We start from the raw sequence: 18,139 nt of genomic DNA, 5'->3' as shown, positions 1-18,139 counted from the left end.
CTGGGCCTTAGCCACTGCCTCCTGCAACACCTGGTTATTGTGGCTGAGGAAGTCCACTGTCTCCTGGACCGCTGGAACTAAGGTTTCTGAAAGAAAGTCAGGCAAAAAGGTTAAATGAAAGCCATAATTGGCGAAAAAAGGGGACTGACCGGTGGCCGAATGACAAGCATTGTTATAGGCAAATTCTGCCAAAGGCAGCAGGGGCACCCAATCATTCTGTACGAATGATGTGAAGCACCTAATGTACTGCTCAAGAGTCTGGTTGGTCCTTTCTGTCTGCCCATTAGTTTGGGGATGATAGGCCGAGGACAGGGCCAGCTCAATTTTCAGGATTTCACACAGGGCCCTCCAGAAACGTGAGGTGAACTGCACTCCTCTGTCAGAGACTATATTTGCTGGAATTCCGTGTAACCTCACAATCTCCTTAATGAATACGTGGGCAGTCTCCACGGCAGATGGGGTCCCTTTTAGGGGTAAGAAATGGGCCATTTTGGATAGCCGGTCTACCACCACAAAGATAGTCGAGCACCCCTCAGAACATGGGAGCTCGACAATGAAGTCCATGCTAATCATTTTCCAGGGTCTGTCGGGCACGGGTAAGGGTTTTAGCAGTCCCCAAGCCTGATTCCTTGGCGTCTTGTTCTGAATACAAACGGGACAGGAGCTGACGTACTTTTCGCAAAAGTCCTCCAGATTGGGCCACCAGAACATGCGTCGTACGAGCTCAAGGGTCTTACGGACCCCAAAGTGGCCTGCCAGCGGGTGGTCATGAAGAAGGGACAACACTTTGACTCGAACATCTTTGGGGACGAAAACTTGACTTCCCCTCCAGAACAGGCCGTCTCTGGACACTAAGGTGATTCCGGGGGGTTTTGAGGAGTCAGAGGATGCTTCCTTGATCAGAGAAAGTAGGTCTGACTGTAAAAGTAAAAAATTTCCGACAGGCAGGATTGTATCAGGGACAGATGAGTCCTTGGGGTTGTCATACATTCGTGACAGCGCATCTGGTTTCACGTTCTTCGATCCGGGCCGGTACGTGATATGAAAGGAGAAACGTGAGAAGAACAGGGCCCAGCGGGCTTGTCGGGGTCTTAGTCGCTTGGCAGACCTTAGGTACTCTAAGTTCTTGTGATCTGTATATATTAGTACCGGGTGAGCAGCGCCCCCCAATAGATATCTCCATTCCTCCAAGGCAGCTTTAATAGCAAGCAATTCTCGGTCGCCCACGTCGTAATTTCTCTCTGCGGAAGAAAGTTTCCTGGAGAAGAACCCCACAGGGTGCATTAGGTCCTTGTTGCCTCGACGTTGGGAAATGACCGCTCCTACAGCCACTTCAGAAGCATCTACTTCGAGGATGAAGGGTAGAGACGGGTCCGGGTGACTGAGAATTGGGTCAGACGTGAAAAGTCTTTTAAGTTCTTCAAAGGCACTCTGGGCCTCCTGAGTCCAGCAGAAGCGAGAGTTTTGTTTGGTCAGTTGCGTGATGGGCGCAATTATAGCTGAAAAGCCTCTTATGAATTTTCTATAGAAATTTGCGAAGCCGATGAAGCGTTGTACGCCCTTCTTATCCGGAGGCGCTGGCCAGTCTAGCACAGCAGACACTTTCTGGGGATCCATCTTGATGCCCGTTGGGGAGATCACTAGTCCCAGGAATCGGATGCTCTGTAACTCGAATTCGCATTTCTCAGCCTTTACGTAGAGTCGATGTTGGCGAAGACGGTTTAGGACCTTGCAGACATGTTCCCGATGCTGATCGAGGGAGCTGGAAAATATTAAGATGTCGTCCAGGTAGACAATCACAAATACATCAAGGAAATCCCTGAATACGTCATTAATTAGGTGTTGGAACGTGGCCGGGGCGTTGCAGAGCCCGAAGGGCATTACTAGGTATTCATAATGCCCAAATCGGGTCCGGAAGGCTGTCTTCCATTCGTGCCCGGCCTGAATGCGAACTAGGTTATACGCTCCTCTTAGGTCAAGCTTGGTGAATATGATAGCGGACCTCAGTCTCTGAAAGAGTTCGGGTATCAAAGGTAAGGGGTAGCGGTTCTTAACCGTAATCTTGTTTAACTCTCTATAGTCCACACATGGTCGGAGGGTCTGATCTTTCTTAGTGACGAAAAAGATTCCAGCTCCTGCTGGGGAAGTTGAAGGACGAATTAACCCCTTCTCTAGGTTCTCGTCCAAGTAGGTCTTAAGTGCCCCCTGCTCCTTTTCTGATAGAGGGAAAATGCGTCCGAAAGGGATCTCGGCCCCAGGGAGTAGTTCAATCGGACAATCATAGGGGCGGTGAGGAGGTAGAGTGTCTGCTCCCTTCTTACTGAAAACACCAATAAAGTCGTGGTAATGCTTGGGTACAGTCTGAAGTAGATCTTGATCAGAGTCTACACATAAAAGGGTGGCAGAAGGTTTGGTGGAGTCTGTTAGGCAGTGCTTCAAACAATAGGAAGAAGGAAACGTGACTTCTCTAGTAACCCAATTGATGTAGGGGTTATGGGCTTGGAGCCAAGGTATGCCCAGAATGATCGGGAACATTGGAGAGGAGATCACATCAAGGGTCAGGAATTCCTTGTGCAGAGAGGAGATGGTGACAGGCAGGGGAAGAGTCTCTTGGATTACCTTCCCAGAACTGATGCTGGACCCATCGGCCAGGAAAACTGAAAGTTCATGAGCCTTGCCTCGTAACGGGATGCCCTGTTGGCCAGCAAAGGTGGAATCAATAAAGCAGCTGCACGCCCCGGAGTCAATGATAGCGTTGACTGTCACCGTCCTTCCTTGGAGCTGTAGTAAAAGAGGAACAGCAAGGTGGGTTGAATTGGCAGACAATGCAGAGAGACTGGCAGAAGCAGGAGATAGACACTTACTTGTCTTGACAGGGCAGTTAAAGACATAGTGGCCCGAACCACCACAGTAGAGGCAGAGATTCTGCTGCCGACGACGTGCGCGTTCCTCCGGGAGTAAAGCAGGGCGCATTAGTCCCAATTGCATGGGCTCAGAGGTGTCAGGAGTCGTACAGGGCGGAATGGAGCTGGTCAGAGGTACATAACGGGAAGCAGGCATTGGGGCTTTTGCTGTCATCCAAACTGGGCGGCCTTGCTGAGCGGAGCGCTCTGATCTTCGCTCCCGGAGACGACGGTCAATCTGGATTGCCAAGGAGATCAGGGCCTCCAGAGTTTCTGGTATGCCAACTCGAGCAAGTTCATCCTTAAGCCCCTCGGATAACCCCATGCGAAATTGATGTCTCAAAGCCGCATCATTCCATTCCGTGTCTGTGCTCCAGCGTCGAAAGTCCATAACGTAATCCTCGGCCGGTCTGCGGCCCTGCTGGAGCGCAAACAGGGCAGACTCAGCCGTGGCAGTCCTTTGGGGGTCCTCGTAAAGCTGGGCCATGGCCTCAAAAAAGGATTGCAGAGAGAAGGTCGAGACTGAATCTCCTTCAAGTAAGCGGTGGGCCCAGGTCTGGGGTTCTCCTTGCAGGAGGGAGATTACAAACCCTACTTTAGTAATTTCTAGGGAGAAAGTCCGTGGTTGTAGGGCGAAATACAGTTGACAAGCGTTCCGAAAGGCCCGAAATTTGGTTCGATCCCCAGAGAACCTCTCTGGGATGGGTACCCTTGGTTCAGGTGGAAGCATGACAACAGATGGTGAGGCGGCAGGCTGTACTGGTGGGGAGGAAGGAGCAGGAGCCGCGTGACCAGTATCAGTAAGGTTCTGGACCTGTCCTTCAAGTCTGGCGTAGCCATCCTGCAGTGATTTTACAGCTTGGGTAAGGGCCGACAGATGCGTGCAGATCTCCTTCATGGGAGAGGTCTCTCCTGCGGGCTCAGTCATGGCTGTTTCGTACTGTTAGGGTCCAGGTGTGGAAGCCCGACTTGTAGGAGGAGACCTCTCTTACAACGCTGGTTCAGGAGCCGCTGGAATGGAGACAGCGGTCTCGAGAGCACAGTGGGTAGGAGTGCCTGCTGGATAGGACCGCTGGAGCTGGTAGTAGAGCGGAGGATCCTCTGGAAAGGCTGAGCGACTGGAGGTTGCTGGAAGGCTGAGAAATGCAGACAGTAGCTTCAGAAGCCGAGCACTGAACAGGCAGAAGGCTGGAGCAGAGTCAGACGGTCCGGGTCAAGGTAGGTAGGCAGGTGGCAACAGGAGGCAAGAGGTGTCGGTAAAACTGGCAGAGGTCGGCAACGGAATCGTAGGCAGGAGAGGTAGCGAGGTCAGGCAGGCCGGGTCGGGTTCGGAGAAGGCAGAGAAGTCAAACAAGCCGGGTCGGTAACGGTAGCAGGTAATCAGGTTCAGAATCAGGTATTCAGGCACACAGGAGCTGAGACGAAACAGCGCCGCACCGGCGCGCTTGAGGAACCTTTAAACGTTCAGTGGCGGGAAGTAGCGCATGAACGCCACTCACGACCACGCGAACGAGCGCGCGCACGAACGGCACTCACGACCGTGCATACTAACGTGTAAACGAACGCGGACGCGTACACGAACGCGCAGGAAACACGCGCCGACGCCTGTGTGAACGCAGCTGTGCCTGTCTATTGCTGGTAAGTTCCTGACAGACGGTGGCAAAGTGGTTGCATAATCCTGATCGGACGTCATATGACGTGATCAGGATTATGAGCCGCTGCGCGCCCCCCGGGGGCGCGCATCACGGCGATCGTTGTTGCGGGGTGTCAGTCTGACACCCGGCAACTACGATCTTGGTAAAGAGTCTCCGACGAAGACTCTTTACCACGTGATCAGTCGTGTCCAATCACGGCTGATCACAGTGTAAATAGGAAGAGCCGGTGATCGGCTTTTCCTCACTGGCCTCTGTCAGACGAGAGTAGAGGAGAGCCGATTGGCTGCTCCTCTGACAGGGGGGGTCTGTGCTGATCGATTATCAGCACAGCCCCCCCGAGGATGCCCACACTGGACCACCAGGGATGCCACCAGACCACCAGGGATGCCCAACAAACGGTAATCCTCCATAGACCACCAGGGATGCCAGTCAGTGCCACAATGGATGCCAATCAGTGCCCATAATGGATGCCAATCAGTGCCCACAATGGGCATCACTGATTGGCATGCATTATTGTTTGGCACTGATTGGCATCCATTAGTACAGTATAACAATACAATGCCGCCTATGAGTGCCCACCTGTGCCGCCTATGGGTACCCACCTGTGCCGCCTATGAGTGCCCACCTGTGCCGCCTATCAGTGCCCATCTGTGCCGCCTATCAATGCCCATCTGTGCCGCCTATCCATGCCCATCTGTGCCACCCATCCATGCCAATCCGTGCCAGCTATCAGTGCCAATTTGTGCCACCTATCAGTGCCCATCCGTGTCGCCCATCAGTGCCGCCTGTCAGTGCCCCCTATCAGTGCCACCTATCAGTGTCCATCAATGCCACCTCATCAGTGCCACTTCATTGGTGCCACATCATTGGTGCCCATTAGTGCCGCCTTATCAGTGCCCATCAGTGTAGCCCCATCAGTGCCCATCAGTGAAGGAGAAAACGTACTTATTTACAAAGTTTTGAAACTGAAACAAAAAAAAACATATATATATATTTTTTTTAAGTTTGGTATTTTTTTATTTGTAGCGCAAAAAATAAAAACCGTAGAGGTGATCAAATACCGCCAAAAGAAAGCTCTATTTGTGGGAAAAAAATGATAAAAATTTCATTTGGGTACAGTGTAGCATGATCACGCAATTGTCATTCAAAATGCAACAGCGCTGAAAGCTCAAAATTGGTCTGGGCAGGAAGGTGTTTAAGTGCCTGGTATTGAGGTGGTTAAAGATGCCGGGTAAAGGGTTACCTTTAGCAACAAAATTTGATCAAAACCAAAATATATAAAAAATATTAAATAATTTATTCATTGAATATTAATTATATGCCAAGTTGGTCAATGGCGTTACACAGGCACCTGCCCTTTTTTTTACTTTGGGGTGGGGACAGGTAGATGTAATTTGCCAGGTCCTCATTAAGGATAAGGGTCTGGTATACATTTTAAGGGGGAACCCCGTGCTGTTTTTATACGTGTGTGGACGTCCCCCAATATTATCTATATCAGACTCTCATCTAGGATAAGAATCTAGTATGGATGAAGGGAGTCCACAACAATTTGAATAAAAACAGAAGCACGCGATTGAAACTGTCATTTGCAGACAAATTAATTACTTTTTTTTCTTTGTAAATGCCACTATTCCTACAGCAGGTAGTACATCCTACATATGCACCACTTCACAGGCAGGTTAATGGAATCCCACAGCCATGTTAATTAAAGGTGTTTGGCATGTTTAATGTTTTTCTTAGAAAAGCCTTATTAAATTTGTTGCCACCTCTATGTTTACTATAGCAGAAGGGATTAGAGATGTCATTCATCGCAAAGTGTAAATCGGTTGGCATTTTTTTCTTTTGGCAGGTCGAGGGGTATCATTGATCAAGATTGATGTGCATCTGCATCTCTGGACGATGTGATTCATAGTGGACTTCTCAAAAACTGTGTGCGTTTATTTACTTTTCCCCTTTTTTGTGAATGGGTAGGACTACTATGTATCCATTATCCATTACTCACATGGAGAGTTGGTATCTATGGACTCCTTCATTATTAAAGCAAAATTAAACGGTATCAGAGCACCACAAATTAAATATATATATATATATATATATATATATATATATATATATATTTTTTTTTTTTTTTTTTTTTTAATATTCAAAGAAATCTCAATCAACCATCCATATTTCCAAGCCTTATTTTGTTAAAATCTATTTTAAAAACACTTCTAGCATTTCTAGTCTTCTTGAGTAAGGGCAGATGATGTAGCATTTACTTCCCGGAATCTATCTGCCCTTAGCTTAGGCATGGGGACAGGAGGGTGTGCTTAGCTGAGAAATCCATTGAAAGAAAAAAAAATGCTTAGGATGTATGACATAATTTTGGTCTAAGCCAGGAACAAGGAAGCAACTGAGGAAATGTTAAAAAGTTTAAAACAAGTAAACATATTATGCCTTCCCATCTATTTACTATTGCCAGCACCATAAGGATTAAAAATATTGTTGGTTGAGGTAGTTTAGTTCAACTTTAAAGGGGACCTCCAGAATTTGAAAAGCTGTCTGCATGCATTTTTTCATTGTGATTGTCAATTTTGCTGCAGTAGGTTGTATACAACACGACTTCACAGGCAGGTTAAGGGCGGGCATTCATTAGGCATAGTACAGAGCAGTGTCCAGCCCCCAATGCTAATTGTTTGATAATCCCTTGTCTATTAACCTAGAAAATGGTCACTACTGTTTTTTATCATTTGACTACTATAGACTTCAATGGGGTTTGAATTCGGCACACAAGCTTTCATGAACTTTGCACAGTTTACTTAGAATATGAGCCCTGGGCATTCAGTTCATCATAACTTAGGAGGATAAATGATGCTGACAAGTAAGAATGATGACTAAAGTGACATGGAGACTGATGGGTTAAGTTTATGATAAAAACTGGCTGCTAAGGCAAACAAGGTACACTGAAACTGACAAGTAAGTCATGAGATGACTAATGATGCTGACAAATTAAGCTGAAAACTGAAGCCAATGAGTGAGGACAGCATATGAGTATGACGAGTGAGGTTGAGAAAAAACGAGGTTTCAAATAATTGGGAAGGGTGGGAAACCAAGATTTAGAGGACAACTAAGGATGATATCTAACAATCAAGAACATGGAGGAGGAAATCCAAAACGTGGCTGAGGTTCAGAGGAGGAATGAGGAGGATATGTGAGGAGAATAACATGCAAATAGTCAAGATATGGAGGAGAAAGAAGCCTTTAGGAATGAGGTGGATGCCCAATACCTAACCAAGTTTTGAACCAGCTTTTGAACTAACCAAGGTTTGAAGTGAAATTGACCAAATGTTAAAGTAAGAATACTGCATGTTGTCCTCACTTCGGCAGGACATATATTAAAATTGGAATGATACAGAGAAGATTAGCATGGCCCCTGCGCAAGGATGACATGCAAATTCGTGAAGCGTTCCATATTTATAAAAAAAAAAAAGAATACTGCATGTTGAAGTGTGTCCTAAAATGCATATGGTAAAATAAAAAGTAGGTAGTTGTGCTGCAGTATATAGCAAACAGTTATTTTTTTACTGAGGTCACAGATCAGTAGAAGAAGGAAACAAATTGGTTGCTATGGGTGACAATATTAAGGTCTGCACTTTGAGCAAATTATTAAATAAGCCCACATGGGCTTGATGTGCTTTCAGCCGCAACATATGAGTAAAATTTTACATATGCTGATATATATATATATATATATATATATATATATATAGGAGAAGATCAGTCTGCACCCCTGTGACTCATTTTCGGCTGATGTCACAGAGAAAGATCGGTCAGGGAAGATCGTGACCATATGGTCGGGATCCACCCACATGCCTGGACCAGCACCCGGCTTAGCCTCTCAGCCTGAGCTGGCTGCTCCTGCCCCCTCCACATTCCAGCTCTCCAGTAAGCGTGGGGGGGAGGGGCAAAGCAGACAGCCAGGGACTGACAGTCACCAGCTCTCTGCTTAGGGAGCACTGACAAATGAGCGATCAGTTGTGTTGGATCGCTTGGTTCTCAGCCTTAGAACCGATGGGCGATAGATGCAGGATCCACCTAGGTAAGTATGATTTTAAAAAAATCCCATACTTTTCTTTTAAAAGTTTTGCTTAAAAAGCAAGATTAAACCACACTGGTTGCTATGCCACATTCTATATGCACCCCCCCCCCCCCCCCCAACAAAAAAACTGTGAAAAATGTAAGTTAGAAGACATGTCACTGTATTAGCAGGCTACATGATGTATTGCTTACTGTGAAATAAATGAATTAAATATGTTGAAGATGTGATGGAGTGTGTAGCATGTGCTCTATAGTTTGCTCTTTGAGATGCTTTGCTTGTGCATGTAGCGATTGTGCAATATGTTACAGCATACAGTACATGTGACATAATGTATGGAGCATGGAGCAGTGCAACCAGGGTAAACAATATACTGGGTTTTTCACAGATCTATATATGGTGAATAACTGGTGCTGTAAATAAGTACATATTTAATGCAGATAAATTATGCCAATTTCTTCATTTTGCTACATCACATTGTAGATGAATGCTGCACCCTGTTATTATATACATTCTGCTGGTGTAGAGCCCTCTAGTTAGGCTGCTAGGTTAAATTTTGTTTTTGGCTTCATTGTAGTGAATGGAGCAGTGATTGATTGGTTTTTTTTTGTCTGTTCAGGGTCTCCTGAGCTTAGTGTTTGATGGGAGATTCAGGGAGATTCAATCATGCTCTAGCTAATCTCTGGAAGGGGGCAATCAGAAGGTGACTGGGGAGGCGATAAACGTGCAGGACTCCTGGTCAGATTGTTCTTTCCCTTAAAGTGGTTGTAAAGCCTTACATATACCCAGTGAAGTGACTGACCCCAGTGAGGTGATACACAGAGATGAAACAGATCCTCCTACATACAATATGTTGTACCTATTTATGTGCAGCTCTTTCTTCTCTACATCTGTTCAATGTGCAAAATTTTAAAGCTTGTCTGAGAGTGCAGAAAAAGGGGACAGAGAACTGAAGTTACACTCTGCTAATTGAGTTCCGACAGCTAATTGAAGGGAAGGGAAACCCCTCCACCCCACCACACGGCACACAGGAACAGAGCTCAGGCTGTCAATAAGCTGGAGATCCTTCCCCCATCACCATTTTTCTTCTGGTTTCAGCAAAACTTGTCAGATGTGATGCATGCTGATAGCAGAGGAACAAAGCAGCAGACAAAAGTGACACTTAGTGCTCTTTATTGAGACAAATGCACACAATAGATGGACATCCTTTGTTGGTATTTCATGTCTAAGGTTTACAACCACTTCAAGGGAGGGTTCCAGTACTCCTGCGGGGCTTGTTACCAACAGATAAGCTGTACATATGCTTTGCATGGTGGCTTGGCAAAAATTATTCCTGCTGTAACGTTCAGCAGGCAGTAATGCGGGGGTGCCCTGCAACTGCCCGGGATCAAGGAGTTAAAGCAGGTGGTGAGGAGGTGATACAATGCCTCCTTATTGTCTGTCAAATACTGATCACTCTTCAGAGAGCAGCACAAGTGTAAATGAGGCCTTATTAGGTTATAATTGTATGTCCATATCAGGGACGTGCAGTCAGGGGAGGCAGGGGAGGCACTGCCATGAACATAAAAAAAAAAATCGAGCTTCGAGGGTCATAGCTTGGCGACCTGAGGTCACAGAGACCCCAGACTATTACTTATGGCAATTAACCCCTTGCCACCCAGGCTTCTGACACTTCTCTCCTACATGTAATAATCATCATTTTTTGTTAGAAAATTACTCAGAACCCCCAAACATTGTATATATTGTTTAAGCAGACACCCTAGGGAATAAAATGGTGGTTGTTGCAACTTTTTATGTTACACGATATTTGTGCAGCAATTTTTCAAACGCGTTTAAAAAAAAAACTTTCATGAATAAAAACAAAAAACAAAAAAAAAACCTAACATGCCACGCTTTAAAATTGCGCACACTTGTGGAATGGCGCCAAACTTCAGTACTTAAAAAACTCCATAGGTGATTTTTTTACAGATTACATGTAATTGAGTTACAGAGGAGATCTAGTGCTAAAATTATTGCTCTCGCTCTAACTATCACGGCGTATGTATCCTGTGTGTATCTGGCTCTGATACTAGCCAGTGCCTCATGAACCACTGACTTCACCGCACGTCCCTGGTCCATATAACAGTCCTACTTAGATGTGAATAAAAAGTCCACCTTGTGTATTAAAAGTGTGAATAAGTTCATATATAACCTGTATTCCACAACGGATCATCTGTGCAGTATAACAAAACACTGCTTTTGTGTTTACACCTCGGGATCCTGTCATGCACCACTCCCACACAGACTTAGGACTCACCAGAATCACATGCCTCTCATGTCAGTGATTGACATTGTACACTTGTATCTGATAGCAAATTCCCAGTTTTCAAAAGTGTTTTGGATCCCCCTGTTAGGAGATTGACCTTTTTGGATAGAATTGGTTCTATGACTTATCCATGAAGTCAGAAGGGGTGGAGTGACCCGGTTATGTCACAGGGTGTCCCGCCCTTGCCTATATAAGAGCTGTGAAAGTGAAGAGAGAGCAGTCAGCGGGAGGCCTCCCATGGAGGAGGAGCCTTTTTTTAAATATATATATATTTTTTGAGTCTGTCGGGTGGTGTGATTGACAGTAAATTTACATCACGGGACACTTTTTTTTTTTTTAATTAAGGATTTGTCAAAAACTGTCTCTTGTGCTTTTTACTTTTTGACACTTTTTTGGTGAATAAGTATGGGTACAGCGGTAAAAAATGTTATCTTTTAGTGCTGATTAGGGATGAGCCGAACACCCCCGGTTCGGTGCGCACCAGAACTTTCGAACGGACCCCAAATTCGAACGAACTTTAGAACCCTATTGAAGTCTATGGGACTCGAACGTTCGAAATTAAAAGTGCTAATTTTAACGGCTAATATGCAAGATACTGTCCTAAAAAGGGTTTGGGGACCAGGCTCCTGCCCCAGGGGACATGGGTCAATGCCTAAAATGTTTTTTCAAAATGGCCGTTTTGGCGGGAGCACTGATTTTAATGACAATTAAAGTGAAAAAAAAAAAGTGAAAAATGCCTTTAAATATGGTGCCTGGGGGGTGTCTGTAGTATGCCTGTGAAGTGCCACGTGTTTCCCGTGTTTAGAACAGTCGCTGCAAAAAATGACATTAAACGGAAATAACACCATTTAAAACTGCTTGGCGGTTTTAATGTTATATCTGGTTCCTGCAATATGGTTAAAAATCATTGAGAAAAATGGCATGGGTAGCCCTCCCTGCCCATTACCAGCCCCTTTAGGTCTTCTACGCATATTAAGGGGAACCCCGTACCCATATTAAAAAAAGGAAATGCGTGTGGCCCCCAGGCCCTATATACTCAGAACAGCAGTATACAGGCAAACAAGACAGGGACTGTGTAGGTTTGTTGTGTTAAGTTGAATCTGTTTGTAATTTTCAACTGGTACATTTTTAAAGTGTAGCTCCAGTCAAAAAAACTTTTTTTAAGCTTTTTGGAAAACATAGGGAAGGGTTATCACCCCTGTATAATTTGTTTTGTCGTCCATCTTTTTTCATCTCACTTGCTGTTGTCTCCTTCCGCTTGCAAGTAGGAGATGTTTGTAAATTGGATGTTTTAAAGTAGGGGCCTGCCCTATATGCTCTGCAAAAATTGCGGAACAAGATGTTGGTTTTGCCACAACATTGTAAGCCCTCAAAGTGACTCTTGGTGGGCGCTGGAGCACCCTGCTGTGAACAATTATATCAAGAATTGTAATTACATGCCATTGTTGAACAGTGGTCGAAAAATTGACCTTTGGTGGTTGTGGTGCTGGTGCCACAACACTATAAGTCCTCACCGTTACTCTGGGTGGGCACAGGAAGGGGCCCTCCTGTGAAATATTATATCAAGAATTGTAATTACATGTCCCTGTTAAACAGGGGCAGAAAAATTGGGCCTTAGGCACTGGTGCTGGTGCCACCACACTGCAACCTCTGCCATATACTCTAGTTTTATTGCAGGAATTAGCCCTGCTGCAAAGCATTGCATCAAAAATTGTACTTAAACGCCCCTGTTAAACAGGGGCAGAAAAATTGGGCCTTAGGCACTGGTGCTGGTGCCACCACACTGCAACCTCTGCCATATACTCTAGTTTTATTGCAGGAATTAGCCCTGCTGCAAAGCATTGCATCAAAAATTGTAATTCAACGCCCCTGTTAAACAGGGGCAGAAAAATTGGGCCTTAGGCACTGGTGCTGGTGCCACCACACTGCAACCTCTGCCATATACTCTAGTTTTATTGCAGGAATTAGCCCTGCTGCAAAGCATTGCATCAAAAATTGTAATTAAACGCCCCTGTTAAACAGGGGCAGAAAAATTGGGCCTTAGGCACTGGTGCTGGTGCCACCACACTGCAACCTCTGCCATATACTCTTGTTTGATTGCAGGAATTAGCCCTGCTGCAAAGCATTGCATCAAAAATTGTACTTAAACGCCCCTGTTAAACAGGGGCAGAAAAATTGGGCCTTAGGCACTGGTGCTGGTGCCACCACACTGCAACCTCTCCCATATACTCTTGTTTGATTGCAGGAATTAGAATTAGAAATTGTACTTAAACGCCCCTGTTAAACAGGGGCAGAAAAATTGGGCTGATGGCATCAACCAGAACCAGAAATGTTCTTCCAACATATCAGCGGAGGAGGAAGAGGATAGATAATCAACATAACAGGACAGTCACTCAGCATCAGCATAGGCAGTCTTGAAGGGATGTGATATTTCAAAAAAAATTATTCTGTTACATCAGCTTCAGGTGCTTGGTAGCTGTGGGTGATGCAAGACTGATTCATCTTGATGAAGGTCAGTCGATCAACTGATTCGGTGGACAGGCGCACCCTGTGATCGGTAACAAAGCCACCAGCAGCACTGAAGGTGCGTTCCGAAAGAACGCTGGATGCAGGACAGGCCAGTAGCTCAATTGCATACTGTGCAAGCTCTGGCCAGTGATCCATCCTCAAGACCCAGTAAGCCAGAGGATTTTCGGTGGGAAAGGTGTCCAAGTCTGACCTTGCCCCTAGGTATTCCTGCACCATGTAAATCAGACGCTGGCGATGGGTGCTGGAACCGATCATACCTTGGGGCTGCGGACTAAAAAATTGTCTGAAAGCATCAGTCAGACGGCCACCTTCTCCACCGCTCCTTCTGACTGATGCCTCAGCAACACGTTGTCCAGGACCAGGAGTTTGTAACCTCCCAGTCTCTGGGAACGCGTTGCACAGACCTTTCTGCAAGGCCTCCCGGAGATGTCTCATCCTCTGCTCCCGCTGCGATGGCAAGATAAGGTCGGCAACCTTACCCTTGTACCGTGGATCAAGGAGAGTGGCCAGCCAGTAATGGTCCCTCTCCTTGATCCGAAGAATACGAGGATCCTTCTGCAGGCTTTGCAGGATCAGGGAGGCCATGCAGCGTAGGTTAGCTGAGGCATTCGGTCCGGAGTCCTCTGGGTCACTAAGGACAACATGATCCGCAGCTACCTCCTCCCAGCCACGTACAAGTCTACGTGTTTCTTGGGACTGTAAATCATCCCTACAAGACTGCTGCTGCTGCTGCTGATGCTGAGTGCCAGCCTCCACCTCCATGCTGACACAATAATCCTCCTCCTCCTCTTCCTCCTCCTCATCCTCTTCCTGTGTGATGGGTGGCACAGCAGGAACACTGTCTGGATAAAGGGGGCTTTGAGAGGCAAGGAAGTCCTCCTCTTCCTGCCTCTGTTCTGCCTCAAGTGCCCTGTCCATTATTCCACGCAGCGTATGCTCCAAGAGGTGGACAAGAGGTACAGTGTCACTGATGCATGCACTGTCACTACTCACCATCCTTGTGGCCTCCTCAAACGGTGACAGGACAGTGCATGCATCCCTGATCATGCCCCACTGGCGTGGTGAGAAAAAACCAAGCTCCCCTGACCCTGTCCTGGTGCCGTAGTCTCAGAGGTACTCATTGATGGCCCTCTGCTGCGTGTGCAGCCGCTGCAGCATGGCCAATGTTGAGTTCCATCTGGTGGGCATGTCACATATAAGGCGGTTCTTGGGCAGGTTCAACTCCTTTTGGAGCTCAGCCAGCCGAGCACAGGCATTAAATGATCGGCGGAAATGCACACAGACTTTCCTGGCCTGCTTCAGGACATCCTGTAAGCCGGGGTACCTGCCCAAGAACCGCTGCACCACCAGGTTAAGGACGTGAGCTACACAGGGCACATGGGTCAGTTGTCCCTGTCGGAGGGCGGAGAGGAGGTTGGTGCCATTGTCACAAACCACCATTCCTGGCTTGAGCTGGCATGGCATCAACCACCTCTCGGCCTGCCCCTGCAGAGCTGACAAAACATCTGCCCCAGTGTGGCTCCTGTCCCCCAAACAAACCAGCGCAAGCACAGCATGGCATCGTTTTGCCTGCGTACTTGCGTAGCCCCTGGAACGCCTACGAAGCACCGCTGGTTCTGAGGACAGAGCACTGGAAGAGGTCATGGAGAAAGAAGAAGAGGAGGGGGTGGAGGAGAGAGGTGTGTCACAACCAATAGTAGCATTTTGGAGGCGTGGTGGCGGAACAACCTCCAACACTACTGCACCTTGTCCTGCATCCTTCCCAGCTGCCAGAAGAGTGACCCAATGGGCCGTGAAAGACAGGTAACGTCCCTGTCCATGCCTGCTGGACCATGAGTCAGCGGTAATATGCATCTTACCGCTGACCGCCCTGTCCAGCGAGGCAAGGACATTGCCTTCCACATGCCGGTAGAGAGCCAGAATCGCCTTCCGTGAGAAAAAGTGGCGTTTGGGGACCTGCCGCTGAGGAACCGCACATTGTACAAACTCACGGAAGGGGGCCGAGTCTACCAACTGAAAAGGCAGCAGTTGAAGTGCTAGCAATTTAGCCAAGCTAGCATTCAACCGCTGGGCATGTGGATGGCTGGGAGTGAACTTCTTTCGCCGGTCCAGCAGCTGGGGCAGGGACATTTGCCTGCTATAATCGGACGTGGGTGTACCGCTAGCAGAGTTCCCGGAAGCACTTGGCTGTGACACACCTAATTCTACACCTTCATTCCTCTCAGAGCAGGTTTCAGAGAGGATTGAAGGTCTAGTGGGGTTGGAGATGCCAGCTGATGAGGAGCAAGGAGAGGTCCACTTTGTTCTTTGGTGTGGGTCTTTGAGGTACGCTTGCCAACGAGCTGCATGGCAGGTCAACATATGTCTGGTCAAGCATGTGGTGCCCAAGCGGCTGATGTTTTGGCCACGTGAGATACGCTTGAGACATATGTTGCAAATAGCAGCGGTGCGATCTGATGCACTCGTCTCAAAAAAGGCCCACACCAAAGAACTTTTAGAATAACGCGCAGAGGCAGCGCTCTGCACAGGCGGAGCTCTGCGGTGTGATTCAGTCGGTGTGCTGCCCCTAAGCTGGCCCCCGGAGGGCATCCTGCCTCGTTGGACATGTGCCTCCTCCTCCTCCTCCTCTCTCCTTCCAGGCACCCACGTGGAGTCAGTGCCCTCATCATCCCCTCCCTCTTCATCGCTGTAGCAAACCTGGCAGTATGCTGCAGCTTGTGGAACATGACTGCCAGATTGCTGTCCTTCTTGAGCATCCCCTCTCTCTGCGCTCACGCTACTGCCTTCCTCTAGCTGAGTGTCATCATCAGAGCCCACAAAACACTGGGCATCCTCCTGGAGCATGTACCCAACACTGTGCTCAAAGAGTTCAGGAGACTCCTCAGGAGGACGTGGCGGGTCTAGGGAAGGATTCACTGATGATGACATTGAGAGGAGGGAAGACGATGCGTTGGCAGCTGCTTTGCTAGTACCCTGAGACTGGGTGAGAGAGGATGAGGAGGATGAAGAGGGCTTGGTCATCCACTCTACCAAGTCGTTGGCATGTTGCGGTTCAATATGTCCAGCTGCCGAAAAGAAGGACAAGCGTGTCCCATGGCCACGTGCTGATGACAATGCACCGCGTCCACGACCAGCACTGTTGTCTCTAGACACAGAGCCTGCTTGCCCTCTTTTATCGGGTCGCGCTTGTCTGCCTCTCCTTGCTGGCCTTCCAGACATGGTAATGGCCTGAAGGGAGTTGGGTAAAAAAGCAGTTGGGTAGTGTATATTGTGCTAGAGGCACACAACACCCACTAACTCCTGCAGATGCCTTTATTATAGAACACCAGAGATAAAGGGGTATATACAGATGTATACTGTGCTGTGCTGGAGGCACACACAACTTCCAATAACTCCTGCAGATGGCAAGTGGGCTCAAATAGAGAAGAGCTATGTAGGTGGATATAGAGGTATGTACTGGGTACAGAGCACGCAGACAGCACGCACTATCTCCTAACACTACTGACTGCAAGCTCTATTATAAAAGATAGATCACTAGCTATAAAGGTGAGGTGAATATAGCGGTGTATACTGCGGTCAGGGCACGCAGACAATAACCACTACACAACAGCAAGATCGAAAATCGGCCGAAAACGATCGGTGTGTACTGTTTTGAAGGTACACAGAACACCCACTGCTTTAGACGCCAACACACTACACAAGGCCGCCGCGCTGGCGGCCTTATATAGTGTGGGGCGTGCACTACACAGCCTGAGCTATAATTGGCCACAGGCATCCTGCCTGTGGCCAATCATGGCTCTCCTCGCTGCTGGCGCTGCGATTGGCCAAGCATGCAGGGTCACAGTGCATGCTTGGCCAATCATGAGCCAGCAATGCACTGCGCCATCGCAGTGCATTGTGGGCCGTGAGCGCCACACGAATTTGGCGCGAACGGACCAAAATGTTCGGACTTCGCCGAACGGACGAACAGCCAATGTTCGAGTCGAACGTATGTTTGACTCGAACACGAAGCTCATCCCTAGTGCTGATCATGATAAATAAAGAAAATGTATATATAAAAAAAAACACTAAACATTCCCTTTAGTAACCAGAATTAGAAATATGGAACCTTCAACTGGATGAACGTGAACCTTTTAACCTGTCTCCTAAACATCGTCGAGCCCTCATAGATATTCAAAGTAGTTCTGAGTTGGTGATTAAGCCTGCGGACAAGGGAGGGAATGTCTGTGTCATGGATGTCGGGGCATACAGGAATATGTGCCTCGACATCCTTGGGAACAGACAATGGTACCGCCTGGTCTCTAAATCTTTTGTGGATAACTCCAATGCACAGTATTATCAATTGATTTTTAAGGCCTACCAATTGGGCACTATAGATCTCAATACTTGGAAATATCTTAATGTCAAATATCCCAAAGTACCTACCTTTTATTCCCTGCCTAAATTGCATAAATCCTTGACTAGTCCACCAGGCAGACCAATAGTTTCTGGTTGCCAGGGACTAACGGAAAATGTCAGTGCACTTGTTGATAAGTATCTTTTCCCACACGTACTCTCCCTATCCTCCTATGTCAAGGACACTATTGACCTATTACGGAGTCTAGAGGGCAAACAACTACCTAAGAACACCTGGTTGGTGGCTTTGGATGTTGAATGTCTATACAACTCC

The 18,139-nt window shown here is 47.3% G+C and overlaps 1 non-coding gene across 1 annotated transcript; it reads left to right on the top strand.

Moving 5' to 3' along the window:
• Nucleotides 1-7,911: 7,911 nt before the first annotated feature.
• Nucleotides 7,912-8,018, top strand: LOC143986164 (U6 spliceosomal RNA). The gene has a single exon (XR_013276381.1). It is a non-coding gene; the product is annotated as a U6 spliceosomal RNA (small nuclear RNA).
• The last annotated feature ends 10,121 nt before the right edge of the window (nucleotides 8,019-18,139 follow it).

This window comes from Lithobates pipiens, unplaced genomic scaffold (genome assembly GCF_037356315.1).
Source record: "Lithobates pipiens isolate NorthernLeopardFrog02 unplaced genomic scaffold, aLitPip1_a1.2 Scaffold_16, whole genome shotgun sequence".
NCBI lineage: Eukaryota > Metazoa > Chordata > Amphibia > Anura > Ranidae > Lithobates > Lithobates pipiens.
Note: the sequence above shows the minus strand (reverse complement) of the source record. Positions and strands in the feature narration are given on the sequence as shown.